This window comes from Falco punctatus (genome assembly GCF_963210335.1).
Source record: "Falco punctatus genome assembly, chromosome: 4".
NCBI classification, from domain to species: Eukaryota; Metazoa; Chordata; class Aves; order Falconiformes; family Falconidae; genus Falco; species Falco punctatus.
Window position 1 is genome coordinate 63,300,632 of NC_137583.1, and position 21,570 is coordinate 63,322,201.

The window sequence follows — 21,570 nt, forward strand, 5'->3', positions numbered from 1 at the left end:
GAAATGATTGCCATTCCTTATCTTGCAGAATATACTAAATACCAAATATCTTGTGTACTTTTTAGTCAGTGCTCATTTATTTTCTATAATAAGAAATAACCATGTAAAAAGGATGAAGAATGTGTTTTTCTAGTGCTGCTGGTGGTGCCTTTCTGATTTAATCTCATACTTCACTATATCTGAAGTTCACTCTGGGAGGTATCAATTTTCTCTTTTCCAATAGTCCTATCAAATATACTTTTTGGAACAATTGAAGCATTAGCTCATCATTTCTATGTACTATTTAGCAAGTTCCCCTCCTCCCCATATTTTGTCCTGGAAAAAAAAAAAAAAAAAGCTATTTTCACTTTTTGCACCAAAGTCTCTTTCACTCTTAAAACAGTGATGTCATGCAGCTCAGGGCTGGCTAGTGACAGATCTACGGTAAATCATACCGATCAGCCATGAGGCTCTTCAGGAATGCAAGGTGTCTTCTTGTGTGAGAGGTGTCGGTGTTAAATCATTAACTCTGTGCATCAGTATTAAAAAATAAAAAAGCTGATTCTGTCATTCTTACCTTATAGCACTTCAGCAGCCTGTACTGGCAGGAATCTGCAATGTTATTTATTACTTCCAGTAACCCAGGGGTTCTTTTTCATTTTAGTCAGCAAGCTGTGAATCACTTACTGGGCATCTGACATGTACTGCAGGACTTCAGGGATTGAAGACAAATCAGACTGCTATTAGTGTCTTGTCTTCGAATCTGTGTTTGTTGTAGTCTACTTAGCAGCTATGAGTAGAGATACACAAAACGAAAGTTATTTTCATGTACGTAAAACACAGATTTACTAAAATAGACTGGTTAATGAAGTTAACTCTTGGAATTACTGACTACTGAAAGGCAAAGCCTGCTTAATCATGGTAATGAGATACTTGATGAGAGTCAGGGCACTTCTGGAGGCAGAAGCGAGTCTTTTAATACCATGAGTATGTCTGCGGGAATGCTGTTCTGTTGAAATATAAATAATATCGCAAGATATTTTCTGTTTGCTTTTGCTTTACATTGCACAGAATTTCTTCCTTATGATGATACTTAGGACTGCAAAAGGCCTGGGCTCTGTGAGGAAGGTCATTGATGAGCTTGTAGATACTAACAAATACACAATTTTTTTTTCATTTGACCATTCCATATTTAAGTACTGCAAAGAAGCCAAGTTTTTGGTTTTGAAACTTTTTATTATTTTTTAAAGTATAATTTATTATTGAAATGAAAATACTTTAAACAAACAAAAATTAACGTTAATGTTATGTTTGACTCTGTCAAACTTCTGTCCTTCGTGTGGTTCATGCAGATCAATGGATTCAGAGAGGCTTCTTCTCAGGATCTGTGAGTTACCTAAGCAGCTGATCACTCCATGGTGTCTGCCAGGGCAAGGCAGTGTTTGTAACTTGCAGAATAGGTGCTGCTGGACATAACCATAATAGCTTTGTTGCAAATGGAATTCCTACTGATACACAATACAAAGCTTTGGATTAAAATCTTTTGCTACCGCTTCCAACTGGCAAATTGTCTAACTACAGTGTTTCTTGTGTAGAGGTCTGCAAAATAAGATAAACACTGCAAACTTTAATTATACTAAGCACACAGAAAATTGGCAAGGAACATGATTTTCCAGCTACAATTACTATTATGTATATTAAAATTGTGCCTAGGAACCACCATAAAAAAATAGCTTTCTCCTGCTAATAATGTAACAGGGAACACTTCCTACTTCACATACCTTCAAAGGGAAAGTGTCAAACAAAACATAACTACAAGATAAAGGCAGAAATTATACAAACAAACCTTGAAATAGAATCACACAAGTGTAAGGAAGACTGCAGGGTCCTGTAGGACATAGCCACCATGCCTTTTTCTAAACAGTGTTCTATGTGTCAGAAATAACACAAGTCCTGGTCTTCTGAGGTATGTGACTGAATGGAGGCATAAGGAGCCTTATTTTAGTCATAGTCACATTTCAGACTGATAACCATGACTGGGAAACAGTGCTATAAGCCATGCAGAAACAGCAGATAAACAGCAGAAACAGACATAAATGTCAAGCTTTGCATTTTCATTTTGGTACGTAAAGCACAGTAATCCTTCACTCAGTGTCCTAGTGACAAGATTTACTGCATATATTGCAGGCCACCTAAAACGGTTTGGAGCTGCAGTATTCTGAGGAATAGCAAATGAGAGATCTCAAGTGTGCGAATAAAGTAAACGAGAGATTGGATTTAGGTTAGACATTGGGAAATAATTTCTAGCTGTAAGAACAGATGAGTGCTTGGATGCACTGTGTGCGTATGCTGTGCAAGGTCTCGCTGGGATATCTGACAACAGGTTAGAGAAATGTCTGCCGGGAATTGCTTAGGAAAAGCTGAGGATCCTTGTAGGGGGAAGGTGGATGGCTTAAACGATACTGCCAGCTTTATTCTGTGAATGATTTTAGGATGTCACATGCAAAAAGCTGACATAGGGAAATATTTTTTTTCATTGTTTTCTATTTATGCATGTGTTAAACAAGTGTTTTCTAAAACTGTTTTGAAAATATTGCTGGTCATTTTGGACCACTGTATAATCCAGCTTTATGGGCAAATTTAGGAAACATTTATAGCAGTACTACCAGGATTTAAGCCTCACGATAGCATATGTCAGTCATTTTACTAGGCAAATATGTTCCTATTCAATGGATTCTATGGCACTGTCATTAAACGTGCTGTCCAGTGCTCATTTTATGGACAATTTGGAAGATTCTTACTTATTAAAAGAACCCATGTATCAAAGAGGAGATAATTTTCTCAGTTGCAAAATTTTTCCTTCTTGCCCTGAGATTTCACAGGTTTACAGTCCATGAATTTCACGTCATGTTCCAACATCCCAAAGCAGAACTTGGTTGAACTGCCAAATATCACCAGCCTTCATAGCAAATTGTTGTGATACCAGCCCATAAATTGGCCATTTCACTCCAAAGACTCATCAACCATATCAAATTTCTTGAAAAGCTGGTCTGAGATTTGAGTTTGTCATGAAAATGTAAAGTAGCAATTACACAGAGGTGTTTTGCACATCTCTCTTGAGATAATCTACTTATATTATCTGAAACTGTCACCAAAAATTTGTGGGTCTGATTTACTCTGTTCTTGGGGAGAACAACATAAATAATTCAAGCAGCTCCTCTGAAAAGTTACATTGACTTTGCATCCATTTAAGTGGGACCAAAATCATATTGCTCAGCTCTGTTACACATTAATAAAAAAAAAAAAAAAAAAAAAAAAAAAAGCCAACTAATTATACACACAACTACCATTGGTAGTATACAACTTGTACACAATAACAATTACAAATACCTCCTTTTATTATCATAGAATAATAGAATCATAGAATATCTCGAGTTGGAAGGCACCTGTAAGGAGCATCAAGTCCAACTCCCTGCTCCTCACGGGACTACCTAAAACTAAATCATATGGCTAAGAGCATCATCCAGATGCTCCTTGAACTCTTACAGGCTTGGTACTGTGACCAGTTCACTGGGGAGCCCGTTTTAGTGACCAATGACCCTTTCAGTGAAGAACTTTTCCCTACTATCACTCTCCTAATGTATTTAAAGTGTCTTTTCTTTCAGAGATTCCCTGCCACTCAGATGTTTTGTTGTGGGAGGGGACACCCCGTAAGATCTTACCACAGCTGGAGTGCTCCTCCATGGCTAACTTAAACACGCAAGAAGGTTATGACCTTTGCACGGTGAGTGCTTCTGACCTGAGCTTTCTCTCCACAGGCGTGTATTTAATGCTTGCCAGCTTGAACCTTGCCACTTGTCACGATAAATATGTGGCAGACTTCCAGCTAAAACAAATATAATTGTGTGGTACCTGTAGCCAACAAAGGAAGCTGATACTCATGGCGATGGCTAGCTTCTGTTGAACGCTTACAAAAAGCAGAGCTGCTCTAGCTGATATCTGAAAGCTCACTAATGTACAAGTAATTACATGCTTTTCAGAAATGTCAGTCAGCCTTTTCTTTCAGTCTTTTCAAAACCTCTATCAGTGGCAATATATATAAAAGACAAAATGAGACAGAAGGTGACCAAAGTCCTTTAAAAAAAACTACTCAAAGGAAGTGACAGGACGTAACTTGATAGTCACTACTGGCATGTTTGGATCACAGTTAGCAAAGCTGATCACCTTTGGCCTCTGCATTTTTTATAAAGACCCTGCATTTTTTATACTAACCCTATCATTTAGTGCATAGTTACTCTCTTAATTACAATGTACCTAATCAGAGGACACAAAACTAATTTATTATCGTGCTATGAATTATCTTTACTGGCCTTAGAAACAGCCATTTGCCGGCTTTGGACCATTTATTTAGTGCTTGATAAATGGCAAAGCAGGTTCATGAAAGGTGCTGTGATTGATTGCAGGAAATGGTCTTCTAAAAAAACCCAATATTAGTCTGAGGACATCTTGAGAATTCGCAATAAGTATAGATGGGGAGATGGTTGTTTGAGCTCTATAGGGCAAATCATAAACTCATGTTTGTACTGAGAGAATCAGAATGTCAGTACCCTATTTCTGTGCAATTAATATGACTATCCTTATCTTCTTAATATAAATTGTATTCCATAAAACCTGCAGACTCATTGCTCAAAAGCAATTTTAAGAATGAGGACTAGCTGAAGATAAAGATTAAAAAGGCACGATCTTAAATTTTGTTACTGAGACATGGATTATATACTGCTGTATAAATATATAATAAATTTAGAGTAGGTATTAGACAACTCCAAAAAAAATAGAAATGTGTTCTACAGATCATATTCAGTTTACTAACATTCAAAATTTCCATTTGTGATAACTGCTGTTTTCTCCCTGAGTTCCCCACAAGGAACACTGGGCACAAGAGCTGGTTTACCAGGATTTCAAGGTGATGCCATGTGGGTGGGATTTATCACTCTTTTGTGCTGGACCCTGTCATTAACATAATGGAAAATACTGTGTTGTGAAACTTTGCCTTATCACGCTATTCAGTGAAAGAAAAGTGCAACCTCTTATTGCACGATGTATACAACAGGGCAAGTTGTAAGACAGAAGAGGAACCAACTCCATTTTTGTTAGTCTAGGCATTCAGAATTCCTCTTGATGTGTTCATTACAGTAGTCTTAACAACTAGTGTTTGCTTTACTTATTGCTAAGAAAGGAGGATTTGCTCTCTAGTGATTGAATATATCTGTCTTTGTGGTACTGAGTGCTCCTTCTGGATAGCATTCAAACTTGGTGCTATAACCGAAGTTTCAGTCTCAGTTCCAGTCACTCAACAGCAGTTCATAGTTAATGTCAAAGAGCTTGTGAGCTACATAACAGAAATAATGGGGACAAGACAAATTGGCAGATACTGGACAAATATAAACCACTATTTTCTAAAGGTTCTCTATATATAGGATAAGCATTGGTAATAATTCTGTGACAATCTTAGTGAGAAAACCTACATGAGAGGAAATAAAGGTCAAAGATGACACCCAGCCTACGGTCCTAAGAAACAGGGAAGATGGTGAGCTCTGTATATCCATTAGAAATGGTAGGATAATTGCTATGTATAAAATACCTCATAATGCCATTTCCATTCTCTCTTTTCATAAGCCAGCTGTACCTTTCATCTTACAATAAATATATTCATAGAAATAAATGGGCCAAAAGATATTTTTTCTTTTCTGTAGAAAAATGTGGATGGTAGCTTACCTTTTACCAAGGCAACCTGCATCTTAATTTTTTAACTAATAATGTCACGAAGAAATACAGGACATAAGAGAAGCAGACTGTCTTTATTTTAATGTGTGCCACTTCAACACAAATGCTGCAAGCCTAACAGTAAAATAAATGAGGGGAAGCTAACGATATTCGGTTTTCAACAGTTGTAACAAGTCCTGCAGCCTTACTGCAGCTGATATGCTTCTTTAGGCAGATTAGTACCTAGTACTTGTCCCAGACTACTATAAACCTGGCTTACCTCCACAGACTTACAGAGAACTGCCAATTTTTACTGATGTAACTGAGCTTGGAATCAGACACAAACAAGAGCAGATTCTCTGTCCTTCCCACCTCCCACATTACTCCCACCCCCCAGTGATATTTTTAATCAAGTTAAAGGACAAGTTGGGGAAAATGAAGACTCTCTGATTCTCACTTATATGAGAAATTTTATGCCTCATAATGAAATTGAGAAGCTAAGGCCATACCCCTAAAAGCAAACCTCTTAATTCATTTTACTGACAGAAATGTGTTTCTCCTAGCCCAACTTGTTCTTGAGTGTTGATGCTATTCAAAGTTTGGCAGTATAAGATGCAAAGTCTTGTTCAAACTCCACTTTGCAGTCATTGCTTATGTCTCAATACCAAAGTGCTTGCTGAGAGGAAAGAGTAACATGACTTATGTTTTATTCACTAAATTTTGAAGCTTTGAGGAAGTTATTTTCACTTAGTTGTTAGTAAGTTATGAAGACACATTCAGATCTTGTGATCATTGACTCAGTTTTATCACTTAAATAAGGTCTGCATTTAGACTGTTAAAGAAAGCACATTTTTATACTTAGGGACTTCAGCGGTGGAACTACTGGTCTCTTTTCTGTCATAAAAGCCTCTGTGGCAATTCACAGAGAAAGCTTCATTAGCCTGAATTGTCAGAGAATTGCTTATACCCCAGTTACAGATATCACCTCCTATTTTGGTTAATGCTGAGAGACTGATCCTTTGCTTTTTCTCCTGGGAAATATTCATTGTAAAGTAGGACTTTAAAGTAAAGTCAAAGCCACTGAAGTTTTCAAGTTCTTTTATCTGTAGGATAGGAAGCTGATAGGTAGATTTGAGGTAATCAACAACAACAAAAACCAAACCAAACCCACAAAACAGAGCCAGAGTAACCCTGAAATACAGCTCCCTGAAATACATCTGCCACTGGACGCCTACAAAGGTGCTGAGGAACAGCTCAACTCCAACCACCTTCCACACCACAAGCCACCACAACCAGCTGACTATCTCCCACACAGGGCAAGTGTCTATCCCTTCCCACTGGGCCCCCTCCCATTGCCAAGCACATTACCACTAGCCTGGAAGATGACTTCTGCTTCCAGCTCAGCTGAGCCTTGCTCTTCCTCACACGGGACAGAGCCCTGACCCTTTTCAGACCCACTCCCTCAATCCAGGTACACCCTTTTCAATAACATTTTATTTTATCACTAGGATTTTTTTTTTTTCTGCTCACTGGAAAATGAACTTGCAAATAGAGAAACAGCACTAATTTCTGAACCTGATGAGCAGGGAGTCAGCGTCACTGGTAACAAGCAGTGTGGGAACAGGGCTAGTGAACTGCTTAGCCAGACATTGCAGCCTGACCAAACATGTCTGAAGTGCGTAACTGAGGTGGAAAAGGTGAAGCAACCGCTCCAAACTCATCCTACCAGTCCTGGAGTTCTCAAGATTGAATCTATCCTGCAACACACTGAGTGTTCAGAGAGTTTCTGTACCACCTTTCACATTTTCTTGAGTTCTTTCCAAGGCTGCAAAGTCTGTTTCACTTGGCTACATAAAAGGCCAATCTGATCTTGACAATCACCACACCAGAAGGGTCTGGAAATGACTTGTGTAGCCCACAGAGTCATTATGGCTGCACAAAAAGGATGGAATCATGGTGTGCCCAAGCCCCGTTTACAGGCCAACAGCTTATCCCAACAGCCATATAGCCCAGTGCAGAAACTGAGTGATTTTGCTGAACCTACCAACTTTAGCCTAAGGTTAAATTCCTTTTTCTAGCTCTGTCGCATCAGTAGCAACCATTCACTCTGCCCGTCTCAACTACAGCACTAAATAAAAGAGCTGAAAATCAGCTTCCTTCTGGATACATCTCTGCTGAAAGGAATTTCTCTGTATTATTATAACATGACGGAAAAAGACTATGCAGTGTGAACTTCTTAATGAAAGTATTTTTTACAGATTACTGAAGATGCCAGTGAATGCAGACGTTAAAGTTCAAACATACTTTGAGTGGTGTTTAATTTCTACTGCATTCAAAATATGGTCCACCTGTGCTGTTAAGTTACAAATGGTGAGGAAAGAAAGCAATACCACAGCCACTGTGTAGCCCATGAATTACTCCTAGAAGTGTCTCTTCTTGCACAGAGCTCAGCGACCAACCTCAGCACTGACATTGAGGAATAGGCTGCCTTTCCAGTAAGGCTCCAAAGTATTATTTGAATGGAAATAAATTCAATTATTTTAGGATTCACTTTCATTCAAGGGAGTAATTAATTTGCTTTAGGAAAAAACCAGTTACTCAACCCATCTAAGAGGGTTAAGGCTGATCATAGGGTTAGTTGTTTTCAAGAAATTTCATAGCATGACTTGTAATACTTTCTGCGGTAATACTCTTGTTAAGAAGATACTGGAGTGTACCATTTCCAGGTCTTTCTAAAGAGATATGATTTTTGTTACATTTCATATGGTAGCATGAATAAAATTATATCAAATTCCATTAGCTTATCTAAAAGCACTTTTAAAGGACATTAGTATGTTGCAAATGGAGAGAGGAAAGATGAACTGTGACTTACCTCGTATATCAGGCTAAAGGACATCTCTGAAGAGCATTATAGCCCATTGCTCTAGAGTTGGGACTGTGGCCTTCCATAGTACTCAATGGCCCAAACAGCAGATCTAATTTTGTCAAATACTTAGAGATGCCAGTAAAGTTATCTGATGTTATCTTATTTTTTTCTAAAAGGAGGGAGAGTCTTTGCTGAAAAAACATATGCTTTTTAAAACTAAATGTTTACTAAGGCAGTTGTGCTTCATTAAAAGTAAGTAAAAACATCTTTTTGTTTTTTACATAGATGTTTAAAAGTATACATATTTAAAAACATGTTTTCATCTTTTACATAAAAAGATTATTAAAGTATTTCATTCACTTATTCTCACAGTAAAAGAAAAAAATCCTTCATAACAATTTTAATGTGTTCCAGCAATTTCTATAAAAGCTTAAAGTATGGAAATTAAGTTAATTCTAAAAAAGTCAAAATTAAACACCTCCAAAGCTTATATGGTTCTATTTATTGATATTTCTCCACTAGTAATAAACTGCCCGACCCAAAGATTTTTTACTCTACAAAGAGCACTGGGTTCTTATTGTGGTTAAACCCTTATATAATTTCCATCAACCTTTCCTATGACTGTGTAGTTGCCCATTCATAAATGCCCTCACATATATAATCATCTTATTGTCTTTAGAGTCAATGGAGGTTATGTGTGCATTTGTGAAGGAGGAATTTAAAAATCTGTTAAAAAAAATGTAGAGAGTTATGGAAGTTTTAGCATGGTTATTTTCTGGTTGTCATGGTCAGATGAACCACCTGTGCAGATCTGAGAAATATTGCAGAAGACTTCTCATAGTTCAGCTGCAGTTTTGGATATTGTATTGCAGGTCTGAATTTCTACTAGGTAAATAATACCTGGGAAATGAGGTTTTGTGGCCTCTCCACGGTACCTGAAATAATCCTTTCGTCTTGTATATACATTCCTGTGAATTTCTTTCTGAGTGCCATGAGGGAGGAAATTTGGCAGAATAGAAATGGCTTACCTAAAATAGAGTGGGACATTTAGGGACCCTGTAGCTGAGTTTCACAGCCTACCTCACATGTCATTGCTGAAAACCTCACTTACCTATTCTTTACTTGACTCACACACATGCCAGAAAATACCAGTACCAACTGCTTTCTTTAGATCTTTCATTTTTAACGGCAGCAAACGCCAGTGACAACCCTACTTCATAGAACTAGAAATCTGCCCAGCAGCTATGTCCACCCGGCACCATCTCTGCTGTCAGCACACAGTGGACCGGTTCTTCTCAGCAAGTGTAGTGGGTCAAGGACCACATTTCTCAAACAAGTTTTCATCCTGCAAAAAAAGCACACAGCAAAAAGGCAGAAACATGAAACAAAGACGAAAGTTCTGAAAATCAGGTTCTCTCATCTGTTTTGTGTAGAAGACATAAAAAGGGAATACATCAAGAAGCCAAATGGCAGCCTTTCTCCAGTGTTGTGACTTTGAAGGAACTTTAAGATGTCAAGCTGTTCTGTAAGTTGATGGTCAAAATGCTTAAGTTTACCAAAGAAACACCAACAGCCATATTCTGGACAGTCTTTAATAAATGTTACATAAATTAAAAGAGATTTCCACTCTTTTCTGTGTGCAATTATGCTAATTAAATTGAAAAGGAACTCTGACATTTCCAATTAACATTTACGACAAAAAGTATATATGCAAATGTAACAACAAATAAATACTGATTTGAAAAACGAAATTACATGGTGTAGTATCATACCACAATTAGACAGAACATTATTATCAAACTTTTCTTATCCAAAATAAAAGTCATCAGCAATACACAGCTGAAAGTCTATGTAAAATGTGAAAATAAACCCAAGACATCCATAGATGATACAAAACATATTCATTTAAACATATGATAGGTAGATTTTAAACATGATTTAAAAACATATTCAAGATCATGATGTTTCAAAAACGTATATTTTGGGGGCTTTTGGTCTGAAATCATTTTCCAAAGCAACTAATACTTCAATTAAATTAATAAGTCATATATAATATTTGGAAAAGAAAAGAGGATAGCTAACTTTTCATGGAAATGTTCTGGACCTTTAAAACTCTGGAAGCATACTGAGGCTATTGAGGCCCTAGAACAATAAAAGATACATCTCAATCCTACTGTAAAAAATCCTGTTGAGGAAGACAGAGAGCAAACTGCCTCGTTTACTCTGGACACCAGTTTCTGGCCTTGCACTGAAAGATTAATGTGAAAGTATAGCTAGATCACATCTAGTGGATCTAAGTGGAATAATTTAAGAAGATAACTAGCTGCCATTGCTGTTCTTTAGAGCACATCACACTCCCAGTCTTCAACCACAACCGTTTCAGTTTGAATTGCCCAGAGAGGCAATTTGGGATAACTTCATCACCTGAAATGGATTGGGAAGCACTCACATATTCTTATCTGGTGATACCCATCATAATGGATAAGCACTGAGGCATAATAATGGGATAATAAAGAAGATAGTCCGTCCTAAATTGTTAGCAGAAATTCTTTTGCCATACAGACATTTTTGCTGACAAAGTATAGGGCTTAAGAGGAGCCTCTCTTACTCTCCTCTTGGTTTCTTCCTTTCCACAGCCTGGCATGTGTGGTTTCTTCCTGGACTCTGCAGTGCTTACATCACCCATCCTGCTGTGGCCACTCTTAAAGATATAGTTTAGATGAGCACACAGTTCATCCCAACTAATAAAGCAAGAAAATGTAGGATAAGGAAATGACAATCAAATTTTGATTTACACCCCCTAAGTTTTTTGTTTGTCCTTTAAAAAGGCTCTGCAGAATCACTGGAATAAATTATTATGTTGATTGTGGTCTGAGCTGCATGATATTGTTGATTTTTTTCACTGATAAATAACTTAGACACTGCTGCTGAACAGACTGACACTGAACAACATACTTTGTGTGAAGTGAAGCGCTGAGAGACATAGAGGAAGGTTTGAGAAACTGGCATTGTTTCTACCTATCTCATGTGTTTCTTAAAATATGGAATGATTTTGTCATTAACCCCACAGGGATCCTATTTGATAAGTCATCAATGGCCAGGAAATCACATTTCTAAAGGACTAGAGCTGGAGCTGCTGCAGACACCCAAGAGTGTGTAGTCAGATCCTTTCTTAGTGGAAAGCAAAAGCTCTCACAATAAAAGGACAGACAAAAATAATTAAGGACAGCATGGTGTGAGGGGAGAAGGTAATTCCCTGTTTCCCACTTAGGTAGTGGAACTGGCATCTTTTAATACTGGATTAGGCAAACATCTGTTGGCAATAGTAGAGATCCTGCCTAAGGACACAGATGTAGACAAACGGTCCTTTGAAGTCCCTTCCAGCAATATTTTTTAATACTCTGGATTTACTGGCTAACTAGTTACTGTTTCCTGTGGAGTAAAGACCCTACACCTTGAATTACACTTTAATCCTGGATGCTAAATCAGTTTAAAATAAATTAAAAGGTGTTCGCTGAAAAGGTTTGGCCACTACTGCAGATTTTTCTTTCACTAGTAATAAAAGAAATATATTGCTATACAAACCTATGTTGTAAGCTAAAGAAATTAGCTACTAAAATTTGATAACACAATTAAGCAATAGGCTCTGCTGTTGATGTCTCTGCTAGCAGATAATAGATGGCAAGGAGAGTTATATATGCTGAAACTATATTTATGACACATAAAATTGCAATGTTCTACAACTGTTTGATAGAGCCTTCAGAGGAATGGATCTATTTTTCTGTAAGGGCAAGGATTTTTTTTCCCTAATTAATTAAAGGTTTTTCATGTTAAAAAATGTTTCTGATGTTTCTGTTGCTTGAAGCTTTATGATGTTTAAAGTCTGGATGCCCTCAGAACATGAAATCAGAGCAGGACAATAGGCAACTGTTTCCATGCTGCTCATGACAGACCATAGGGCAGATATCACACAGTCACTGGAGCTGCCAGAGGAGGTCCCAGTGATTCATTTCATCAGGCAAACTGATGGGAGCTCAACCATTTTATACAATTTCAGTAATTCAGCAACAGTAACCATATTTTAAAAGCAAAATTTGCCAAAAAACTTTTGGCCCAAAGAAAGACACAATGAAGATCCAGGAGAATACTTATTTATTTATTTACGTTATGGAGTATCGAGTTCTCTTGCGAGTCCTGATGTACTGTTTTATTTTATTTTTGAAATAAAATCAAGACATCAAAAACTCTGTCTCCTTGGATACACTGTTATTTAAATATCTTATCTAGATTTGGAGTAGCAACAATGCCATAAATATCCTTCAGAATGTGTGTAGCAGGCATAAAGAGTACATGCCACTTAGCCCAGAGGTAGAGCATTTTGATTAGTTTGTTAATGTTTAAAGCCCTATGGAAGGTATTGTTAAAAAAGCAATGGTTCAGCAGCCAAGTGGAAGGCCCCTTAATTTTCTCCTGCCTGCAGCCGAGACCTCTGGTAAGACTGGGATCTGCTACCATTATCAAGAAAGACTGTCTTGACTTCTGCAGTCAAGGCTGGGGAAAGTTGGTGCTGTGGCAGCTGGCAGTGGTACTGCAGAAGGATAGACTGCTGCAGGAAGAAAGGTTCTGCCTTCCAGAAAGTCTGATTTTCACAAAATGGTTTATCCCCATTGAAGAACATTGTAACAGAATTACTTCAGTCATCTCATTTTCATGAATCTGAGCTCTTTCTAACACACGCTATTTGGAGTCCCAAGAAGGCTTATAATCAAACATTTTTGATGCAAAACAGCATGTATCAAATTAGAAGACAAAGCAAGCACTTCAAACAATACTTGTTTTTTAGCTCTGTGGTTAAATACATTTACAGATAGTCTATATAATTTTTTTCTTATAAAATAATTAAAAGGAGATGGATGTCGCAGGAGTAAATTTCTGGACTAGTCTTTCGATATGCATTCAGTTGGCAAAGCTCTTATTTCTTATTCAACAACATGGTAAATTTTTGTATTGAGTTTTATGATGTTGTTACATTTGATAACTAGATGGGGAAACGCAGAAGGATCTTTTAATTTTATTTTTAAATTCTTCATAAATTGTCTAGTTCTATCTGGACCACTGGACTGGGTTACCTGCAGTAAATGAGTGGGTGCTATAACCTCTTTCTTAAGATCGAGAACTTCTTAAAGATTTTATTTTTTTCCTCTGGTTTGTGTATTTTCTTTACCGTTATTTCAAGACATCATGGGAACAGAAGCTTTGGCATGGGAAGACAACACTGCTGATATCATGCTGAGTATACAAATCTGGAAGATTTCATGTCTAGAAAAAGCCATTTTTTAGGAGGTACATATGAAAAATCAGTTGTAATAACATGACCTTTCCCAATATTTGCAGTGGCATATGTTGATTATGTCTAAATAATTCATAAAAGTTACTTTAAAAATCAATTTGAATGACAGATCTTTAGTGCAGGGGAAAAGCCCTCAAGGGAAAAAAATCTTTTAATCCCATAAAATAAAAACTGATTTTGTGGTTTTGGTGGTGTTTTGGTATTTCTTTTTTTTTTTTTTTTTTTTACATTAGTTCTCCAGTTCCTCAATAGATAGACAAAAATAATTAAGGATATGTATTCCAAATCCTCTTGTGTTACTCATTTTAATAACAGGAGATACAGTAGCATATCTCACAATTATTAACTGCCTTATCTTTATAATTTCATTTTCATGCTGAGCAATATTTTGCTGCATGATTGCTAAAGGCAAAATAGAGCAATATTTTTAACAGCATGTACCAACTTAACTGTAATATTCAGCAGCCAAAGGGTCATCCAGAAGAGATGCCTTTGTAAAAATATAAATTAGCAGGAATTGGTTTATTATGATAATGTCCTTTCTAGGAAAAGAACCGTTTTGCTTTACATTTGTTGGGTACATGGGCAGAGGAAGATATTCCTTACCTCAACTGAATAAGAAATAACTCCTGTAAAAATATTTCCACATATTATCAAGGTTTCAGACCATTTTTTTTAGCTCTAACAGGCTGTCAAGATCCAGGTTGCCACTCAGACAAAGAAACAGGAAGACATGGGCAAAAATAGCACAAAATATGTGAAGAGAGAAGTTGTAAGAAAACTGTGTCGACCTAAACGTTGGAGAATCCTTTTATCAGAATCTGTTACCTAAAAGTTAGATGTGCCCAATGGGCCTAAAAAGCTGAGCATAGGAAATAAATCCATGTCACTCAACTGTTCCATCAAAATAGCAACAACTGTTCAGAGCAATTTGAGGTCTTCATTATGTCTAAACCTAGCTGGTAAAGATATCTTTGTCCATGCAGACAGCTTCACGATCATGAGAGGATGCACCCCCACTGTGCTGTATGAGTCCTTCATTTCATGGATAAATATCTAACGGGGCTTTTCTCTGGGGAGACTGAACCACACGTTAGCGCATGGAATGGCCTTGCTCCAGGTGAGCTGAACACTCTGAGAGGGCAGAGAATTTCTCATTCCTAAGTGCATTAATGCAGACCCAGAGACCAGCTCGTGATGCACAAATGCAATCTCAGGCATGCTGATACTGATTTCAGAGAATCAGGATCCTCCTTAACCATGTGAATTTAGCAGAGGATAGAGTGGAGATTATGGATCAGAGAGAGATGACTCATCTTAAGCCTGGTGACTGGGAAGAGAAAAAGGTTCTTCTGCACTTGACCTTGTACCCTTCAATTGTTTTCTTAATTAGAGACATTATACTGTACTGTACAGTATGTTGTACAGTCTGCCAGTCTCACTATGTTCCTGTAACCCCAGGCTATTATTTTGCAAATTTGAAAATTTGCACACTCCAGAAACAGTCTGTGTCTTTATTTTTAATTATAAGAACTTTGCTTACTTTTTCAGTACTACTGAGATATGGCCTGACATGGCTGTGAAATGCAGAGAACTAAGGTCCATCAGTTAAATAATTCCTAATGCTTCCACAAAAAAACTGGGAGTGGGGTGGGGGAAGACACTTGGACAAATGTAGCCTATTCCTGATACAATCAAGCTCCTATTAAAGATAGTATTATTTCAGTGAAGGCAATTTCAGATCTTAATTATAGAAGAGTTGAGCTCTTGAAAATCTGAATAACTAGTGTCTGCTTTCTAAACTTATCAAGTAGAATAGGATTGCATACTGGTCAGAAAAGAAGTTTTGGAGAAGCAGATAAAATATAAAGGGATTTAAAAGCTATAATGTCCTAAAATATTCTACTCTGGATTCCTCAGACTGGAGGAATCCTCAGTGGTTTTTTTTCCTTTTCCCTAGTCTCCCAAAACCTGCCATCTTAGCTCTTATAGATGACTTTTCTATTGACATAATTTAGAAATTTTAACCAATCCAAGCAAATAGAAATCAGTCTTTAATTTACATGCAGCAAGGACATAATCTTTTCCAAATTGCTCTCATAAACCACCAGATCATTAGGTAAAAATGCAAAAAAGATGAAAACTTCTAGTTCCTTTTTATAATTAGAAACCAGTGGCTTTATCTTTGTAGATTTTCTATTTAAAGTTATATGTTGCTTAGACCCTGCATATTTCTTAGTGAAGGCTTTTCAAACATACTGCTTTTCAAACCTTTTCAAACCTCAAGTATAGTAAGAATATATATTTGAAACACACTCTTTGTAGCTGCTGAGCTTGCTCTGTTCTAGTATTACAGAAACTTAATTTGCTGAGGTTCCCTTCCTCTGGCTCTGGCTCCTCCACAATAAGAAGTAAATTATGTTGAATTGCAGGTCTGTGTGGGCAGACAAATTGCCTTTAATCTTATAACAGATTCTGCACACAGAGAAATCTTCTTCTGCCTCACAACTAGGAACAGAATATGTAGTAGGAAATGTGTTCTATGGAGTGTTAGTTGGTAGGTTTTAGATTGTAGACTCTAGCTCTAGAGAGAAAATGATAGATTTTGCTGACCCAATGCACTAACAGTTCAGTTTACTGTGCCATGCAATGTGCCTTTTCTTGATGCAAGGTAGTCCAAAAGAGATCCTGAAATGTTGGTATTTCATGTAGTCAAAAAGGAAACACAAATAGCACAGTTATCAAAATGTTCATAGTGTTATTTGTGAAAAAGCTTTGCTTGGTACCCTAAACCGCATGCTAGTGTACCACATCTGTTTATGTTCTTTCTCCATTTGCTTGTTCACTAAAAGCTACAACATCCAGTGTCGTAAATCTGGAACGTATTTGGCCTCAGGCCCATTAAATTGTCTTGACTCATTTCAACATGAACACAGGGATTCACTATCAAGGATCACCCTGTGGCACCTAATACCTTTTTTATGTTTTACCTTCCCAAGAGATAAAAGCAGCTAGCAAGTATTTATTAACTGCATACTTAGCACGATATTTGAAGCATTGCACCATCCACCTACAGGAGCACAAAGACAGCTGGGAAACAATAAAGTAACCCTTTATTTGGAGTTCAAATTTGAAAGATGGGAAAGGAGAGAAACTTTTTCAACAGTCATAACCCTCACTTTATAGTGACTGAATGTTTCTGTGCTGTTCTGTTGTGGTGGAGTTCATTTTCATTGTAGCAGCTTGTAGGGTGCTGTTTTGGATTTGGGCTGAACACAGTGTTGATGACAGACCAATGCTTTAGCTATTGCTGAGCAGTACTTACACAGCATCGTAGCCTCTGCCCCTCACCCCTCCCCACCAGCAAGGAGACTGGGGAGGGGAGGGAGACAAGAGGCTGGAAGGAGGCACAGCTGGGACAGCTGACCCTGACTGACCAAAGAGATATCCCACACCATATGATGCCATGCTCAACAATAACAGCTGGGGGAATGTCACAGTCAGAGTCCAACTCAGTCAGCCTCACACAGGGCACCAACTGTTGCAGCACAAGCAAGCTACCAGGCTGCAGAAAGGTTTTACCATCAGTCAGATTCCACTGTCCCTGCCATTTCTCCTTCCCCCAGAGACCAGACCACTCTACTCCTCCACCACCCATCCACCCTCCTCCACTCCTCAGGGCTATTTAACCACTTAGCAGGAATGAGCTACAGCTGCACATCATCCATGTCAACCAACCCACTGCCTTCTAGGCAAGGCCACAGCTGCAGGTTATCAATGCTAATCAACCCACTGCCTTCATTCCTCTAAAAGGGAAGAAGGAGGAAAGGGGGTGTTTGGAATGATGGTGCTTGTCTTCCAAAGCTAACCATTACACAGGATCCATCCCAGCTTTGCTGAGGGTAGATAAACACCTACCTGCCAATGGGAAGTAGTGAACTTTGTATTTTGTTCTGCTTGCACACAGCTTTTGATTTAACAGTTAAGTGGTCTTTACCTCAATCCACAAGTTTTCTCAATTTTCTTCTTCCCATTCTCTCCCCATTCTGCTGGCAGAGAGCACGAGTGGTTGCGTGGGGCTGTGCCGCTGGCTGGGGTTAAACCACAATATATGCAAACCTTGGAAAGAGATCAAAAAGAAAGAATCACCTTCCTGAATGCAGTACTTTTTGCTTCAAACTTTCTGGCACATCTCAGCTATTCTGTTTAACAGAATAGATCTTTACAAGCCGTCCCAACTCCTTAAAGCTTCATAACTGCTAATCTAATTCCCAAGTAGAATTTTAATAATGAGATTTCCTTGTGGGTAGGAGAGATGCCTAAGTGAGATAATTCTTACTTCCTATAACTGTTTGCTCTTTTCCCTCTTTGACTAAAGACTTGAAATAGTAATTCCTGCAGATTTACTTTCCATTGAAAATTTCAGCAGGAAAGCAGAAGTTAAAAGCTTCTTATTCTGGCCGCCCCCCCCCCCCCCCAAAAAAAAAAAAAAAAAAAAAAAAAAACCAAAACCAAAAAAAACCAAAACAAACCCAAACCAAAAAAAAAAAAAAACCAAAACCACAACAAAACAAAAAAAATCTAAAAAGCCCACATTGTTTCAGATCTTTCTGAAACTGCAAGAATGGTTGGTAGGAATCACAGACCTCTGTATATTATACCTCTGTATCTATGTTCAGGCCTGTTTTCAAGACAGATCAGGTTCACAGCCACAACAAATCAGGAGAAAAGAATCCTTTTTCTTGTGTGACAGAATTTTAACCCTCCCTTTGAAAAAACTGAATAATTCAGAATTCCACATTCTGTCTGTTGAATGAAAAAAAATGTGGGGAAAATCCTAACCAAACACTGAATTTCAGTCCTACAACTGAAAATTTCCACAGACGTTAAGGGCCAAGTAGCCAAGTATTTTAGTCAGCAAGACACATGTGCAGGAGGAGGAAAGAAGATTAGTAACCATGGAGAGGACAGAAACATCAATAGTTTAATGACACAGCTACAGACTGGCAGCAAGAAAAATAGGAATAAAGTGTTGTCCCTTGAGGAATAAGCAATTCTCACCATTATAAGGATGAACCATTACTTTAAACCAACTAGTTCAATCTAGAATTTTGTGGTCAATCTCTCTCTCACCTGTACAGTTTCAGATATCTGGCCTGTGTTTCTACTGTTACACTAAGGAGTATATCCCAGGTCCCAGATGAGGTCTTTGTATGCATTTAGGAAAGAAACATCATCAATATGTCTATTACTGCAAGAAAACTTCTTTGGAAGATCTTTCTTACATATCTGATCTTTATATTTTAGTAATTTTTTATTTTATTCCACACTAGTGGAACCTGAAAGATAATAAAAAGACTAGTAAACTTAAGAGGTAAACTTAACACCTGTAATATGTAAAACATAGGACCCCTGATCCTCACTGGAAATTTTTAGAATTCACATTCATTTCTCCTCTATTTGACATGTTTGTAAACATCCACATAATGCTTATGTGCAATGCATATAACTGTTTTAATTGTGAATATTGCTACTACTGCTAAACTACCAATATTATCAAAGTGATCCTTACAGGACAGATACTTATTTCCCCTGTCTCAGTTACAGGTTTTCTACCTGTGATACACAAAAGTTCTTCAAATTTGTAGTGACTTTTGTTTGTAAGTAACATAAATCTTTAATCTACTTTAAAATTGACCTAAGAGAGTGTGATGCCTATATCTTTTCCATTTAAAGAGTAATGGGCATGAAGATATACATCTTCAAAATGTCCCTATTAATTTTCACTTATTTCCATTACATGGTATTCCCAGGTACTTGTAGAGTTCTTAATCATTCTTCTGGGTTTTGTTCTTTTGTTTGGTTTTTTTGTTTGTTTGTTGATTTTTTTAGCCTAGTAATAAAAATATATTTTCCTGTGCTCTAATGAACCCATTTTTTACTAAAACACTTCCATTTGTTTCAGAAGTCCAAAAGATTAGGAGTCCTTGAAATACAAAACAGAAAACTATTGCAGAATATACTATAAGCCTCTATGACATAGGGATTTATACTACACCTTTAAAAGCACAATGAAGTTGTAAAGTTGTTTGCACTCCTGTGAATTTGTTTAAGTTGTCTGCTGGTATGGACTTTGACATTTACTTGGAGCCTTTACCTTCATTTTTCTTGAATGGCATCAAATAAAAAGCCTCTGAGCTAAAAAGCTGTGCTGGAGCTCTCTACAAAAGAAACAAATACCAAAACAGGTATTAAGGCTGCTATTTCAGTCCTACCTGATCATTTTTGTAACTTCAAGTTACAGCTCAGGAGAAATATAGAAATGTGTGTTGGACATGGCAGAAGAGTGGGCTTGAAGAAACGTGTAAATTAACATAGTTTGAAAATATTGGTAGATATATAACTTTACGGCACAATTGCTGATGCTTACTGATCCTGGGTAGGTTTAATTATGAGTATAGTCTTATCCACCTAAAGTTAGAACGTATATACACATCAATGTACTTTTAAAATGTCATTTTAAAAACACCTAGATAAATTTTTTTAAGTATTTGTATTTAACTATGATTAAAGTAAAATTTTAAGGTAAAAACTTCAGTCATTTAATATAGGAGGAGCATAGCTCCTTTTTTCCTTTATACTTTTTAGACATTGCTGGTTACCATTAAAAGATTTGATGCCTACAACTACGCTTGTAATTGGAAGCAGAACTCTTGGTATGGCCTGTTTAATGTGAACTATGAACATTTAAATGAAGTTTTTGAAAAAAGAATTTATAGAATTGGTTGCTTTTACTCCTTTCAGCTGGAGGGCAGGCATCTCAGCTAATGTGGAGTGTAAACATTTACCCAAATGTAAATGCTCAATTTACACTTAAAAATTTGTACTCTTTATAAAAATCTAGGCATTGTTTTCAGGTTAAAATTCTATTTTACCTAACTAACATGCATTCAAAAAAATATACTAATTTGAGTTTTATCAGTCAAGATAATTACATTTGTCCAGTGTGTGAATGCTTTGGATGTGTAACAAAGAACACTGATTCACACTGTTTTGAAGAGAAAATCAGAGGAAAACCTTTCTCTGAATGCCCATTGGAAATGTCTGTCCTAGACTGTCGATTTCATTATAGTGTTGGAAACACTTTTGCCCTGAGTGCTTCTTCCAGTTCTGGTTCTTAATTGTTGTTATTTGGCGGCGTGAAATATTGATGACATTGGTCAAAAAGATTGACAACTGCATGGATTGTTATTAACCAGCCTGTTGGTTGTAGCTTAAAGTTCAATAAATACCAAATGCACTATAAGCCTCCGGGAGCCTCTTTCTTTTCTGAACAACTGGAAATTAACTATTAGATGTCTTTATAAGCCGTCTGCCTTTTTCCCATCATCCTCCCAAATAATTTTTATGATGCTAAAAATAAATGTCAGATTTGGTAATGCTTATTTCGCCGCTCAAGTATCCTCTCATAACTGGGGATCATGGCCCCTTGCTGTCCCTGAAGGAGTCAAGACCAGCCATTACAGGAGATGTAATTATCCAGTGTGTTGTACTTATTGGCATTCATCACCAGAGTAAACAGAAAAATCATTCAGAAACATCAGGAGCTGGA